Source organism: Lissotriton helveticus, chromosome 5_1 (assembly GCF_964261635.1).
Source record: "Lissotriton helveticus chromosome 5_1, aLisHel1.1, whole genome shotgun sequence".
NCBI classification, from domain to species: domain Eukaryota; kingdom Metazoa; phylum Chordata; class Amphibia; order Caudata; family Salamandridae; genus Lissotriton; species Lissotriton helveticus.
This window is the reverse complement of record NC_136065.1, coordinates 175,830,762-175,847,490: the sequence shown is the minus strand read 5'-3', so window position 1 is coordinate 175,847,490 and position 16,729 is coordinate 175,830,762.

Sequence of the window (16,729 nt, the reverse complement as noted above, 5' to 3'; positions counted from 1 at the left end):
CACAGCACTACACCCTGCTCATGGATGGAGTGCCCCCATCCCACATTGACCTGCCCTATGGACATGATGTGGCCACAACACTCATCACCACTGACAGCCCTACAGGGAACCAGAGGGGACCGCACACACCTGTTTTGACTACACATGCCACAATGCCAACTAGGCCATAGCAAGCACCATGTGCCAATCAGGGTTCACATTGTCGTCGGATGTGTGGGCCTCAACCATCATGGTGCATGCAAAGTAGACAGACATGGTGTCACACTCATTAAGTGGACACTGCAGTTCACCACAATATGAACTCCCCACACCATCCCAATGATGAGTGACCATGTGGCCCCAATAAATCTGTCAAGGATTGAGAACTGCAGGCGGCAGGAGGAGCACAGCAAGTCCATGGTGGCCCAATGCCTCATACAGGCACACATCACAGTCGTCACTTACATTACATATCACAGCATGGCAACACACGCACATCACATGTGTCACCGCTGCCACAGGCCCTGAACACATGCATCTACTCCCAGACAAACTCTACCTCCCCAGATACTCACCATCTCTGTCTTGCTGCTGATGCCCCTTCAGACGTGCATCCAGGTCTGGATTGGTCACTGCCAGTATGCGTCCCATCAGCGGAGTCATGGTGCGCCGTGCCAAACGCCCTGTGCGTGGTAGCATCCCCAAGGTCATCTCTGCCACTTGCTTAGCCAGCCGGCTGATGTCGTCCCACCTCTTGTGACAGTGTGTGCGTCATCTGTTTAATACCCCCAGGTCTTGCACCTTTGCTGCTATGGCCCTCCACACGGCCTTACGTTGGTGTACCTTGAGCTGCAGGTATGAGAGTAAAGAAGGGCAAATGAACAGTTACACAATGTCAGATGTCAGCATCTATCAGTACAGCAGCCAGACACTGACTCAGGACTCATAGTAACCTCCCTTCCTCCAGAACTGGGGGTACCCTCACAAGGGCACTCTGCCTGGCACAAACATTTATGAATGCATGCACACATTGTGGTTCCTAGTCTCCATGATATTCACACAAATGCATGATGCCTCAACACAAATGCATCGACAGCAGTCTTTGAAGGGAATGATGAGTGTGTTTAACCAAATTGTTGATGTCCTTAGGCTGAATCCTTGCTCATGTAATCAGAGTCAGAAGTCCATATAATGTAGAAAAATTACTTTTTAATAAATTAGGTTAAAACATGAACAGCCGACACGTGTTTCGCCCCCTGTGGCGAATTGCGCCGGGGCTTTTTCAAGGCTGTAAAAGATCAAGAAAGTACAGCTGTAAGCGCGAATAATATTAGACAGAGAGCCTTTGACCCAAGTGCTTGTGAGATGGAAAGGCAAAGGAAGAGTGCGGAAGTATGAACTAGAAAAAAGCTAGCGTGAATTTATAGTGTGAGTGTTCTGATTAAAATAGTTGATAGATGGAAAAAAGCTCAGTGATAATAGTGAAAAACAAGAGGGAAAACGGATGTACGGTGGTCTTAAGTTTATCTCCACTGTGATTTATATAAGTTTAGTGATATTATGGCTAACGATTCAGTGAGGTTATTTACCAGTAGTGAGATTCAGAATATTCGAGGTAAAATAACATGACCAAGGTGATATAATCATAGGTGATCAAAATAGGCTGCCATTAAGTGTAAGGCGAAAGGAAAAGTTCAGACAAACTTCTGCATACCTATTTACAGTATCATGTGTTCATTTTACATATCTTCGAAATATGGAATTATTTTCAAAATCTCCGATTATTTTTGAAGTTTCAATCTGTCAAATATAACATGTACATTCAGAATGATGTGTTTAAATTTTATGTAAGAACATTTATAAAAAGCATTATACGAAAGAACATTATTGCATTTCAGTGAATTTTCTTATCTAGGCATGATTCACATATTAGTACATTCACTGCATTTAATTTGCTCCACAGAATTCGTTGCATTAGCCATATGCCATGTTTTCATGGGTTATTTGTGAATATTTTTGTCACAGGTGTAGCTGTGAAGCCCAGAAAGTAGAAATGTAAGCATTTGTTTAAGTAGAAAAAGACCTTAGTGGGGCGAATAATAAAAAATGCAATTGTTCAAAACTTTAATACTACAGCCAGAAAGAAGGCAGCATTATTGGAAAAAAGGGGGGTTAAGAGCGTTAACGGATTGTTAAGAGTTGGCTTATGCGAGAGAGGTATTTCAACATATTGTTGGAACTGTCGCATTTGGCAAGGATTAAAAGGCCGACATGGAATCATAATGTGGCAAGTTTGGGCGTCCGGTATTAAGTCAAGGTTGCAGTCGGTGACGGACGATAACTTGGTCATGGCAAAAGTTTAACCCAGAGGGAGTGTACATGACGGGTGAAAGCCACTTACTTCTCAAGGTGTAATCCCAGGTCACATCTTTTTCGTCCGCTCGGAATTTGCCGCTTTCGCGTTTTGAAGCCCGGCCCGCTGCCACTTTTAACCCGAAGGCAGAGTGTGGCTGACCCGGAAGTTGGGGTCGCCCGATGTTATTCTCATAACGAGTTGGTTTGAGAAAATGCCTTCGCTTGACAGTGGGGACAGCGGGGACAGAAGGAGTAAGGATTAGTTAGCTTTTGTTAACTAATTACTCTTGTTTGTGGAGTGTGATCAGGTTAGCGTGAGATTTGTCATCAAATGACCCGGATATTAATGCGCAGCACTGTTGGTGTGATCACACTCGAAAAGGGACTATTTGTAATTATGTGTTCCGCCATATTGAAGAGGTCGAATCACTTGCTCGAAGATCTTGAGACAGAGAGCAATGTACATAAGGAAACGTGCTGTAAGCAAAGGTTTCCAGCCTGGTAATTCATCATAGGTGCAAGTATGCTAAATGCGGATTGCGGAGGTCAATGAAAAAAATACAAGAGTGAGGAAAGGTCACTATATTCCTTAATATGTAGATAGAAATGCGAACTGGATATATTAAGGACGCCTTATTAGGATAGTGAATGATTACGACTTGTTGCATCTAGACACAGGTCTAGTTTTTATGAAGTTTAGGGACAATGAGTATTTAAGGATATTTTTAGAGAGGGAGGTTAGTTAACCGTGTGCCATAGAGAGGTGTGAAGTTGTATTTCGGAATGGTCTGCAACATTGTTATGTGCATTACAGTACTGAATTCCCACACAGACTAAATAGGAACAAACAAGAAAGTCATCATAGTCAATGTAAAACAATTTGTATAGTGAAGACAACACATGTTTGATCTAACATTATTAGCTTGGATCAATGTGTATAGGTTCCAGAAAATGTAATCTACATGGTAAGGAAGAAAATGTTCACAGATTAAGCCATTATGTTGCTTTGAAAGTCCTTCTATTGTCTATCAGAAGTATATGGCCATAACAGTAGAAAAGCTACAGCTTCCTTAATCAGAGTTCTGGTTAGCTTCCGTAGGTGGTTACAGCCAGTGGTGCCATTCATATTCTTGATTTAGGCCTTTTTCTACTGTTTCCATTTTGATAATCAGCGAGCTCTCTTCCCTTCGCAGGAGGCGGTCTAAATCTCCGCCGCGTTTTGGTGTCTTTACTCTTTTGATACCTACAAAGGAAAATGTTAGGTTGTGTTCATGATGTTGCAAGTAGTGTTCCACCAATGATTGTCTTGTATCTGATTTGTGGATATTCCAATAGTGTTCCTGAATACGAATTTTCAGGGGTCTCCTTGAGCTCCCAATATAATTTTTGCCACACGGGCAAGTAATCAGGTATATTGTATTTGTGCTTTCACAGTTGATGAAATCATTGATTTTATATCTTTGTCCGTTAATATTGACTTCTTTGGTCTTGGATTTGCCTAGTTTGCAGATTGAGCAGTTGGTGCATGTGTAGAAACCTGTGATTTGTGGTGGAAAAGCCCTAGGCTTGTTTTTTGCTTCAAAGAAGGAGGGGCAGAGTATATCACGTAGGTTCCTGCTTCTGGAAAATCCTAGTTGTGGCTTGTCAGTTAGAGAGTCTGATAGAGTGGGATTGTCTCTCAAGAAGTGCCAGTGTCTGTTCAGGATTTTACGAATTGTGTGTTGTCCACTATGGTATTCGGTATTGAAGCGGATGATGGATTTTTCCTCTTTGGTGACATTATTGTGAAGTAAGGATTGTCTGTCGGTTTTTAGCAACTTCTCTTGTGCTTTGGATAGTGCTTGGTCGTTGTAGCCTCGTTGTTTGAGTCGTTGTGTAACTTCCTCAGAGTAGCTTTGATATTCTTTAGTTGAGCTACAATTTAGACGGGCCCGTCTATATTCTCCTCCTGGGATGTTTGCAATTGTATGTGATGGATGGCTACTGGACGCGTGGAGAATTGAGTTAACAGACGTTGGTTTCCTGTGTATTTTTGTCTGTAGTTGTTGTTCCGAGACATAGATAGTTAGGTCCAGAAAATCAATTTCTGTTTTTGAGATATTGTGTGTTATTTCAATGCCCCATCTGTTGGGTACTAGAGACTTGATGAAGGTTCTCAGTTTCTGTTCACTGCCCTGACAGATTAGGAGAATATCATCTATGTAGCGACCCCACATTATTATATTATCGATGATATTGTCAGGTCTTTCTTGCCAGAGCCAGTGTTCTTCAACTGCTCCCATCAGGAGGCAGGCATAGGGCGGGGCAAATTTGGCCCCCATCGCAGTCCCTTGCATTTGGGCATAGTACTTGCCATTGAAGAGGAAGTAATTATTGAAAAGACAAAATTCTAGTAAGTCCAGGATCATTTTATTTCGTGCAGTTAGATGGACTGATCTGGTCTGTAGGTATTTTCTTACTGCAGCTAGGCCATCAGAATGTTTGATTGCGGTGTACAAACTACAGATGTCAATTGTTGTTAGCAGGTAATCATCTTGCCATGTTATGTTTTCGAGCTTCTGTAGGACATCTTTAGTATCTTTTAGGAAGGACGGTAACGCTTTCATTAGGGGTTGTAGTTCCGCATCTATGAGTGCTCCCACATTTGAGCAGATGGAATCTATGCCTGCTATTATTGGTCGACCTTTAGGTATTCTTCCTGGTTTGTGCACCTTTGGCAACAAATATAGTGTTGGTGTTATAGGGTTTTGATGAAGAGTAGATTTTTTTCTTCTGTGCTTAATAAGCCTTTTTCATGCCAGTGTTCCAGCAGAGTGATTAGTTTGTCTTGAATTTGTTGAGTGGGGTTATGGTCCAGTAGTTGATAGCATGTCTTATCCTCCAGTTGTCTTTGAGCTTCCAACAGGTAGTCATTGGTGTTTAGGAGAACAACGTTCCCCCCTTTGTCTGCTTCTTTGATCGTTAAGTTTTCATTGCATTTCAATTCTTTTAGAGCAGCTCTTTCCTTTGCAGAGGTATTGTTGGGGATATATCTCTGTTTGGCTTTGTGTTTCTGGAATTCCTTGTCTAAATCCTCAGATACTCTTTTTGAAAACATGTCAATGGAGTTAGCTGCTGGTAGTGAGGGAGTAAACTTCGTTTTTTTCTTTAACATGCTAGGTTTTGAGTGGAAAATGTCAATGCCCAGGTCATCGGCCGTTGTTGTTAATAGCTCTAAGTGATCTGGGTCAGAATCTGTCGCAAGATGTAATAACAAGTTGCTATTTTCCAAGTCTTGTGCTGACATGTCACTTGTTTGTTGACTGGTGTAAGTAGTATACTGTCGCTTTGGATTTTCATTGAAAAAGGATTGGAGCTTAAGTTTCCTTGTAAACTTGAAGAGGTCGACTTTTGTTTTGACCAGGTCCCAATTTGCCGTAGGGCAAAACGAAAGGCCTTTATTGAGGATTTGATTGTGTGTTTCTGATAAGACCTCTGTAGATAAGTTCAAGACTAAGTTGTTGGTTAGGTTTTTGTCAAGTGTTGTTCCTTCATTCTTGCTCTGGTTTGTACACCTGGTGTGTTTAATTTTGGTGTCCCTAGGTTCGGTGGTCGTTGTCGGTTTTCCTGTACATTCCCCAAGCGATGTCGCTGCACTTCCTCCCGAAAATTTACCTGAGGGCGAAGGTTTTTTGTTGTTGTTAGGTCTTCCACTGATCCGGCATCAGAGGAACTTGGAGTCTGGATTGGAGTGTTCATGTTACTGCTAGTACTTTTGGTGTTAATATTATCGTACTTTTGAGCAAATGTATAGACTCTTCCCTGTTGGTAGTCATTAAGGTCGCGTCTAAATTTGCGATTTTTCCTCTGTATAATGTCTTCTTCAAACTCGTCCAGAAATTTGTTCAAAATGTCATAGTTTTTTGTGGTAATTTCTCCCCAGTTGGCCTCTTCAATTCGCTTGGAAAGAGTGTCCACTTCTTTTTTATTTGTTTCGTATTCCTCCAGTGCAATGTCTATGAGTTGTCTTATCATATTATTGGATGCGGTGCGTAGATTTTCTTCCCATAATTGTAGTTTTTCCGGCGATGTAGTTTCTATGGGCGGGAAGATAAGTATACGGAGGCCTCGTAGGATGAGATTGTGTTCCAGATATTTTTTAAGAGATGCTCCCTCTCACCACTTTGAAGTCTCTTTCTTTGCAGCTCTTTCCAGTGCTTGGAAGGTACTTTTTGCTGACGTCAGGTTGGTTGTGCTAGATGTTTTGCTGATTGCTGCTCCGGTTGGGTCAAAGGCTTCTGCTAATCTGTTATTGCGTCTATCCCGGCGATTGCCATATGATGACATTGTAGCGTTATTCTTCTTTTTTGTTCTTTTTTTCTCTTTTCTCACCAATTGGTTTATATTTTGCGGCACTTTTATTTCATGTGTTAATCAGATCAGATATAGAACTTGAAAGTCCGTACATAGCGTTTCTAGGGAAAGGGAGTGGTCCACAGGAAATGCCAAGTCTATATCAGTTTTCACGTTTCATATATTGAAGGGAACACACTCAAAAAACTCTGGACCGCTTGAGTTTTGTAGCAAATAAGTCTTTGAAGGGAATGATGAGTGTGTTTAACCAAATTGTTGATGTCCTTAGGCTGAATCCTTGCTCATGTAATCAGAGTCAGAAGTCCATATAATGTAGAAAAATTACTTTTTATTAAATTAGGTTAAAACATGAACAGCCGACACGTGTTTCGCCCCCTGTGGCGAATTGCGCCGGGGCTTTTTCAAGGCTGTAAAAGATCAAGAAAGTACAGCTGTAAGCGCGAATAATATTAGACAGAGAGCCTTTGACCCAAGTGCTTGTGAGATGGAAAGGCAAAGGAAGAGTGCGGAAGTATGAACTAGAAAAAAGCTAGCGTGAATTTATAGTGTGAGTGTTCTGATTAAAATAGTTGATAGATGGAAAAAAGCTCAGTGATAATAGTGAAAAACAAGAGGGAAAACGGATGTATGGTGGTCTTAAGTTTATCTCCACTGTGATTTATATAAGTTTAGTGATATTATGGCTAACGATTCAGTGAGGTTATTTACCAGTAGTGAGATTCAGAATATTCGAGGTAAAATAACATGACCAAGGTGATATAATCATAGGTGATCAAAATAGGCTGCCATTAAGTGTAAGGCGAAAGGAAAAGTTCAGACAAACTTCTGCATACCTATTTACAGCATCATGTGTTCATTTTACATATCTTCGAAATATGGAATTATTTTCAAAATCTCCGATTATTTTTGAAGTTTCAATCTGTCAAATATAACATATGTACATTCAGAATGATGTGTTTAAATTTTATGTAAGAACATTTATAAAAAGCATTATACGAAAGAACATTATTGCATTTCAGTGAATTTTCTTATCTAGGCATGATTCACATATTAGTACATTCACTGCATTTAATTTGCTCCACAGAATTCGTTGCATTAGCCATATGCCATGTTTTCATGGGTTATTTGTGAATATTTTTGTCACAGGTGTAGCTGTGAAGCCCAGAAAGTAGAAATGTAAGCATTTGTTTAAGTAGAAAAAGACCTTAGTGGGGCGAATAATAAAAAATGCAATTGTTCAAAACTTTAATACTACAGCCAGAAAGAAGGCAGCATTATTGGAAAAAAGGGGGGTTAAGAGCGTTAACGGATTGTTAAGAGTTGGCTTATGCGAGAGAGGTATTTCAACATATTGTTGGAACTGTCGCATTTGGCAAGGATTAAAAGGCCGACATGGAATCATAATGTGGCAAGTTTGGGCGTCCGGTATTAAGTCAAGGTTGCAGTCGGTGAAGGACGATAACTTGGTCATGGCAAAAGTTTAACCCAGAGGGAGTGTACATGACGGGTGAAAGCCACTTACTTCTCAAGGTGTAATCCCAGGTCACATCTTTTTCGTCCGCTCGGAATTTGCCGCTTTCGCGTTTTGAAGCCCGGCCCGCTGCCACTTTTAACCCGAAGGCAGAGTGTGGCTGACCCGGAAGTTGGGGTCGCCCGATGTTATTCTCATAACGAGTTGGTTTGAGAAAATGCCTTCGCTTGACAGCGGGGACAGCGGGGACAGAAGGAGTAAGGATTAGTTAGCTTTTGTTAACTAATTACTCTTGTTTGTGGAGTGTGATCAGGTTAGCGTGAGATTTGTCATCAAATGACCCGGATATTAATGCGCAGCACTGTTGGTGTGATCACACTCGAAAAGGGACTATTTGTAATTATGTGTTCCGCCATATTGAAGAGGTCGAATCACTTGCTCGAAGATCTTGAGACAGAGAGCAATGTACATAAGGAAACGTGCTGTAAGCAAAGGTTTCCAGCCTGGTAATTCATCATAGGTGCAAGTATGCTAAATGCGGATTGCGGAGGTCTATGAAAAAAATACAAGAGTGAGGAAAGGTCACTACATTCCTTAATATGTAGATAGAAATGCGAACTGGATATATTAAGGACGCCTTATTAGGATAGTGAATGATTACGACTTGTTGCATCTAGACACAGGTCTAGTTTTTATGAAGTTTAGGGACAATGAGTATTTAAGGATATTTTTAGAGAGGGAGGTTAGTTAACCGTGTGCCATAGAGAGGTGTGAAGTTGTATTTCGGAATGGTCTGCAACATTGTTATGTGCATTACAGTAATGAATTCCCACACAGACTAAATAGGAACAAACAAGAAAGTCATCATAGTCAATGTAAAACAATTTGTATAGTGAAGACAACACATGTTTGATCTAACATTATTAGCTTGGATCAATGTGTATAGGTTCCAGAAAATGTAATCTACATGGTAAGGAAGAAAATGTTCACAGATTAAGTCATTATGTTGCTTTGAAAGTCCTTCTATTGAGTGTGTTCCCTTCAATATATGAAACGTGAAAACTGATATAGACTTGGCATTTCCTGTGGACCACTCCCTTTCCCTAGAAACGCATCGACAGCAGTGTGTAAATCTGAAATTGTACAGGGCACTGATGGGGCATATATACTATTCAGTGTGAAGGAACTGTAGCAGGTAAGTCTGCTGATGTTCAATGTTTGGCTGTGCAGCCACTGAATCTACTCTGTGGGTCACACTGACTCTGACTACAGGGGCACACTGAAATGTCCTCACAAGCATTCACTGTCCTGGCAGCTAAATGGCTAACAACCGTTGGGTCTGTATGCCTGACAATGTAACACACCCCATTCACACATACGAGTACAGGCCTAGGAAAGAGTCACATTGCAACACACACACTCCCTCGACCTGGAGACAGCTTGTCTGTCAGTGTTTGTCATAACCTCACATCCCCAGGCATATACTGCAGCATCACGACTACACGTCTGACACCACCCTGCCCTACAGCTCCCTTCATGGTGACTTACCACAACATTGGGACCACCGAACAGCTGTGGGTTGTGGGTACTGTGCCAGCACCTCGTCCACAAGGACCTCCAGCTCCTCATTCGTGAATGGCCTGGCACGGATCTTCTCTGTCCTTGACATCCCTGTGGATATGGAGCACCTGTGGTGGAAGTGAGTGGTGAAGGGTCCCAGGCAGCAGGCTCCTGAGGCAGCAGCAGGAGAGGGTCCCAGGCAGCAGGCTCTTGAGGCAGCAGCAGCAGGGGTGTAACACAGGCCCCCGCAGCCCCCGCGTTGCAGGGGGTCCTCGCCGTGCTCAAGGGCCCCCCTCACTCGGGAGCAAACAAGCCTGGCTCTTAGTTCATTCATTTTAAATGGTGCGGCAGGTGCCCACGGCCAGGGACGTAACACAGGGCCCGGGCCTCCGAGCCACGTTGCAAGGGGGGAGGGGGGCAGCATGCTCCAGGGGCCCCCTCACAAGGTGGGAGGGAGCAAGCATGAATTAAATAGAATTGGTGCACACTGCACGCCCGGCATCTTAATTATTTCAGTGGTGCTCAATTTTGTCCCCCGGACTCTGAGAAGGCCTCTCTGAGGCTCTTTAGTAATTGAGTGCCATGCGCGCTGATGTCTGTGTCTGCGTGGGTGAGGCATAGGGTGGGGCTGGTGTCTGTGACCAAACCATTGTCATGCGCAGAATCACAATTTAAAAGTGAGCGCGAGGAGAGACGTGATGCATCCCACCCAGGACCCAGCCCAGCCAGTGTCGGAAGGAGACCATCACTTTGCGGGGCCCCGGCCATAATTTAATTATTACCTGTCCCTGCTGCTTGGTTGGCCAGCCTTGCCCTGTCTTCGGCTGCGTGCTCAGCGCTCGAGCCTGCCTGCCTCTTAAGCTGCAGGCCGGCCAGGCCTCGGGTGAGTCCGTCTGGAGTCTGTTTCAGTGAGGCTGGTGGTGGGGTGCGATCGATGATGAGATCATTGGAAAATGCAGCAGTTTTAAAAGAAATATGCAGGTAGAGGCTTATTAGAGAAACTTAAATGCAGTTGAAAGACACAAGAAATGACAACAAATCATAAATGTGTCTTCATTTCCTAACCTACGCATATGTAATTTAAAAACTGCCGCCCTGTGCACAGTTAATTCTATTTAACATCATTTGTAAAGTGCTTGCACATCCCAGTCAGTTTATGTGAGATTTCATGTGCTGCCCAAATGAGATACCTGCATATTTAGAACTCTGAAAACAAGAAAAAACACTTTACTTTTCATTAATATCATTCTCACGCTCTTGGTAACTGTAGGAGAGTAGGGTCTGCTATCCTATGGTCACCCCAAATTTTTGCTTTTTGCTTCACTGGTTTTCGACTACTGAGGCTGTGGGCCTGCTGATCAGACCCCCAGCCTGCTGTTCTCTCACTAAATTAATGACACATGTGCTATAGGCACATACCAATCGGAAATGGACTCCTTGTCAGCCCCTGTAGAATGCACTATAGGTGCACAGGGCACAGGAGCCACTAAGGCCTACCAGGGGCTGCAGCATATCTTTTGCCACCCCTGGCTGGTTCTTAAATTGACACAACTGGCTGATCACTCAGCTGGGGTAAGGTGGTGTACACACCCCTTGCTTAGATATAGTATACCTATGTCTAAACCTATATCTGGACACATGTAAACCTGTGAGCCACTCCTATAGACAGGCCTCACCAATCCTGGAGGCTGGGTGCATGGTTTTTATGTGAGATGGAGCTCTAGCATGAGCTGAGCCTGTCTGCAGCCGTCGGGAACAAATCCCTAAGCTGTTTCAGGATAATGCCATACCATATACTATTAAGTGCCTTATAATCCTCGCGGTTATTTAGCAACTCTGGTTTGGCTTTATCAAAACATGTCGTGTAAGGTGTCATACGCTTTGGAATACCATCCCCTCGCCAGTTCTGGCGACGGGGATGGCATTCCACCCCTCTAGAGGGGTAAGACATGTTACTTCACTTTAATGCGGTTGATTTCTCCAAAGGCCTTAAGATCCACAAAATGGATGCCTCTGCCACAGACAAATGTCTGGACCCCTGGAGCTGACCGAAACCCAGTCAAGGGGGTCCTGGACAAAGGGTTTCCTGTCACAGGAGGGTGTCACCGCCCTCCAGACAGGAGATAGTGTATTGTAGCAGGGAGGTTTGAAAGAAACCAGACACTGCCTGGGGCGCACAAGGCTGCCCCTTGCATAATCCGGCCAAACCGGTTCTGGGGCACTCCAGCCCTCGTGCCAGGGCGGCCTGGATCAAAGGAAGGGGGTGTATCCACCCACTTCCTGGGTCCCACCCATAGGAGGGGACCTAGCAGGTAATCACGCCCACCAGATTCGAATAAGAGTGGGAGCAGTGCCAATGCACATCAGATTTCCTGGAAGAAACATTTGAAACGATATTCTGGACCCTTCGCCCTCCATCTCAACGTGGAAGCCCGAAGAATCTCCCTTGTGGTCAAGGAGTGACCACCCTGCAGCAGCAGGCACCATCCAGCCCTCGACGTCTACTTGGTTGCAGTTCCCGCCGGAACTCGAGCGACTGAGATCGACGAGATCAAGCCTGCCCAGCTTCTAACAGCCCGATCCACAGTCCCTGCAAAGCTGAGACCCGTGGAGGCGACCGGAAGCGTGGGGCACGCCATCTTGAAGTGACCACGAGACGCTGACCGTGCAGCCCACGAGTGACCCTCGAAGCTGTACACCGGGGTTTGAGAAGCCCCCACCCTGAGCTACTCCTGAGCCGAAGTTCAGCCCTCCACACTCGACGAGTGCTGCGTGGGGCCCTTTGGCACGATTTGGCTCAACGCGTTGGCCCGGTCACTTGCCAGCTGGCTTGTGGTCCCTGTGCCGACGAACTACAAAAGAAGACTCGTGATTCTGGTTGCTCCAGATCCACACCAGCTCCCCTGAAAGGGAGCCCCGACTCTGACCTTCCTGGTCCGAGTGAGACGCCATCTTCCAATCCCGCGTGGATTGCTCTTACCAAGGCTTGTTTGCTCCAAACCGGAAGCCGACTGCACCGACGGTGAGAACCTGCGTGGGACAGATCGTGACCTGCTCCTGGACGTCGCAGATGCCCCAGAGCCCACGTGACAGCGAAGAGAAGCGCCTCGACGACCACCTGATTGCGCCCGACATTGCCTGGTTCCGTCCTGGTTCCACCCTGGTCACTGCTGAGTGACCCAGACTCTGTCCCCTCTGCTTTCAGGTACTCTACAACTTGAGTCCACCCTTGGACTCCACCGGACACTTCGTCTTCACCCTGCCTGCAGCCCTTTCAGCTTCAAGCACCAAGAGCCTGCGTGTCAAAACCCGACGCCACTTCGACCCTGTGCACCCACTTCCTGTGGGTGAGGTAACTTTGCTCCGCCGGTGTTCCCACACTGGTGCACACCTCTAGGGTCTGTGTGTTAAGTTTTGTTCCTCTAGGTTCAGCGGAAGTGTCCTTAAACTTTAACTATTTGACTTTTACGCACCATTGGTTAACATTGGTGCATGCGTGCGCTTTCCGCACATCTCCCGAATCCCGAGGGCCATTCCCGACTTCAGCATTGCTTGTCCTGACTGCTCCCAGCGATTCCCTAGGCCCTAGGCCTAACCACTGTTCGAGTGGCCTCTCTTATACCACTTGTTTAGTATATGGTTTGAGTGGCCCCCTGCCCTCATCCATAATTGTGCAACTTTGTATGTTTAAACAGTGCTTTTGATTTAACGCTTGTGCCCCTTTATTCATAAAGAATACTGGGGATTGTTTTTAGTAATAAACACATATATTTTTATAATATATACTTGTGTGGTGTCCTTTCATTTGGTATTACAGGATTGTATGTGGTAAAACAGCTCGCTTAACACAACCTCTTAAGTTAAGCCTTTAGGCTGCTTAGTCCATGCTACCACTAGGATAGCTTGTCTAATAAGGTTGACTTACAACCAGACACCATAAGGGGATTGTTTGGTCAGGTAGTAGGTGGTTCCAGAATTGGAAACATCCCCTACCAGGCCAACTTCTCACATTGGTGAGCAGCGGTGCGGATTTGAGCTTGCTGTTGTTTTACCATTGCAATCTTTATATCAAATTGAAAGATCACATCAAGTACCTCTAGGTACATATAAAATCAAAAGCTTAGCATATTAAGTTCTACTGAACTTAGTAGTTGTAGGTTGAAGGGAGTAGCACACCCCTGACTACAACTCACTAGCAAGGTCCAGTAGGAAAACACTTAGTGTAGGTAAGTGCACCACTTACACCTCACTAGTAACCATGTCCGACACAGGAAAGGCCTCAGGGTCTAGTCCTGTGACAGTTGACCCTACCCAGGCAACTTCTGGATATGACAAACTAACCCGCAGAGACTTGATTGTCTTGTGCAAAGCAAGAGGGTTAAAAAGGGGCAGAAGCCCCACCTGCCTAATCCTGATAGGACTCCTAGAACAGGATGACTTAGAGAGGGCAAAAGCAGCTTCCCTAGATACAGGAACTGGAGGGAACCCCCCTGCAGTTGATCCCCCTGAAGAGGAGGATGATGATGACTTGGATGAGGACTCAGAGGTTGAGGACTTAGAAGTACAGGATCAGGGTAGCCAGGTTCCAGTTGGTAGGCTTAGCCAGGCCAACTTGGACCTACTGGGGAATGGAGAGGGCCAGCACCTCCCCAGAACCCAACATATGATTCCCCCAGGCAACAGAAGAGTGAGATCTCCCTCAGGAGACTCTCATCTTTCTAGTGCCTCCAGGGAATCACAGAGAGGCATGAATGCTTCTCAAAAGTTAGAGCATAGGGCCAGAATGAGGGCTGTCAAACTCCAGATAGAGAGGGAGGAGGTAGCCTTGGCTCAAGCTAGACTTGCCTTGGCAAGAGAGCAGAAATTAAGTGGCTTAGATGTCACTGGTGGCAGCAATTTTCCAAGAGAAAAAGACAGGGCCTATGACAATAGAAACCTGACCAAGATTGTGCCCCCCTTCAAAGAAGGGGATGACATCCACAAATGGATGACTGCTCTTGAGAGAGCCTGCATGGTACAGCAGGTTCCTGAGAACCAGTGGGCTGCAATTTTGTGGTACTCCTTTTCTGAGAAAGGGAGAGACAGGCTCCTCACAGTTAGACCTGAGGATGCCAAAAACTACTCTGTTTTGAAGAGTGCTCTCATTGAAGGGTATGGCCTAACCACTGAGCAATACAGGTTGTTGTTCAGAGACACCCAGAAAGCACAGACTCAAGACTGGACTGATTTTGTGGAGTGTGCCACTAAGGCTTTGGAGGGTTGGTTACAGGGAAGTAAAGTTTCAGACTATACAGGATTGTACAATCTTATGATGAGAGAACAGATCCTTAATAACTGTACAAACCAGCTGTTGCATCAATACCTTATTGACTCTGATCTGACCTCTCCCCAAGAATTGGGAAAGAAGGCAGACAAATGGGTCAGAACAAGGATTAAGCAGAAACCCCAGAACCAAGGTGGTGACCAGAAGAAAACAGACCAGAAGGGTGGTAATCAGAATCAGAAAGATAAAGAAAAAGACCAGAAGTCTTCAGGCCCCCAAACTAATAGTAAGGAGGGTGGTTCCCAAAATGGTAACAAGAAGAAGAAGAACAAAGGTCCAAAGACACCTTGGTGTAATACCTGCAAATCAGTTTCACACTGGGGCAGTGAGTGCACCAAGGCAAATCCAGTTCCCACCACTACAGCTCCTAAAGCAACTGCAACCCCAAGTACAGTAAGCAGTGGTGGAACACAGTCCAAGGGTGTAGCTGGGTTGACCCTGGGTATTGAAGTAGGATCTGGCCTAGTCAGAGTCCCTACACAGGCAGTTCTCCTGTATGATGTGGACATTGAGTTGCCCACTGCAGTAAGCCCCACTAACCTGGGCAAATACAGGCAGACTCCCTTAATAAATGAGAAACTGGCTCAAGCTTACAGGGACACATGTGCTAGTGTCACCATGGTGACCCCTGGCTTTGTGGACCCTGGACAGATTGTACTAGGAGAGAGCTACCTAGTAACCAATGCAAGCAACTCCACTACCTCCCATAGTGTGGCAGTTGTGAACTTCTCCTGGGGAGGGGTGGATGGCCTAAAGAAAGTTGTGGTGAGTGCAGACCTACCAGTAGACTGTCTGTTAGGCAATGACCTTGAAAGCTCAGCATGGTCAGAAGTGGAGTACAGGACTCATGCAGAAATGCTAGGGATTTCAGAGCATGTCCTTGCCATGACAAGGGCTCAGGCTAAGAAGTGCCTTCCTGAACCAGTGGTGGATCTTGAGACAATAGACCAGCCACAACCCAAGAGAAGGAGCAAGAGAGGAAAGGCCTCGCCTTCCACCTTGCCCCAGGTTGAGGATCAGGTTTCAGAGGAAACTGATTCTGCAGTCCAAGAGGAGACTGTCTCTGAGGAGCTTGAACCTGACCAGGTTGAGTTTCTGGGGACAGGGGGACCCTCAAGGGCAGACCTGAGGCAGGCTCAATTAGATTGCCCTTCCCTTGAACCCCTCAGACAGCAGGCTGCTGCTGAGGCTGCTGGGGATGCCCAAGGTACCCATACAGTGTATTGGGATGAGGGACTCCTTTACTCAGAGGCTAGAACCCCCAAGCCTGGCATGACCAGGAGGTTGGTGATACCTCTGCAGTTTAGGGGATTCCTCCTTACCTTGGCCCATGATATTCCCCTTGCAGGGCACTTAGGCCAGAACAAGACGTGGGACAGGCTTGTTCCACACTTTCACTGGCCTCACATGTCAGAGGATGTCAAGGAGTTTTGTCGCTCCTGTGTCACTTGCCAAGCCAGTGGTAAGTCAGGTGGCACAACAAAGGCCCCCCTAATACCACTACCTGTGGTGGGGGTCCCCTTTGAGAGAGTTGGAATTGATATTGTGGGTCCAATGGACCCCCAAACAGCATCTGGGAACAGATTCATACTGGTGGTAGTGGATCATGCCACCAGGTACCCAGAGGCTATTCCCCTAAGGACCACCACAGCACCTGTGGTGGCAAAAGCCCTCATTGCAGTTTTCTC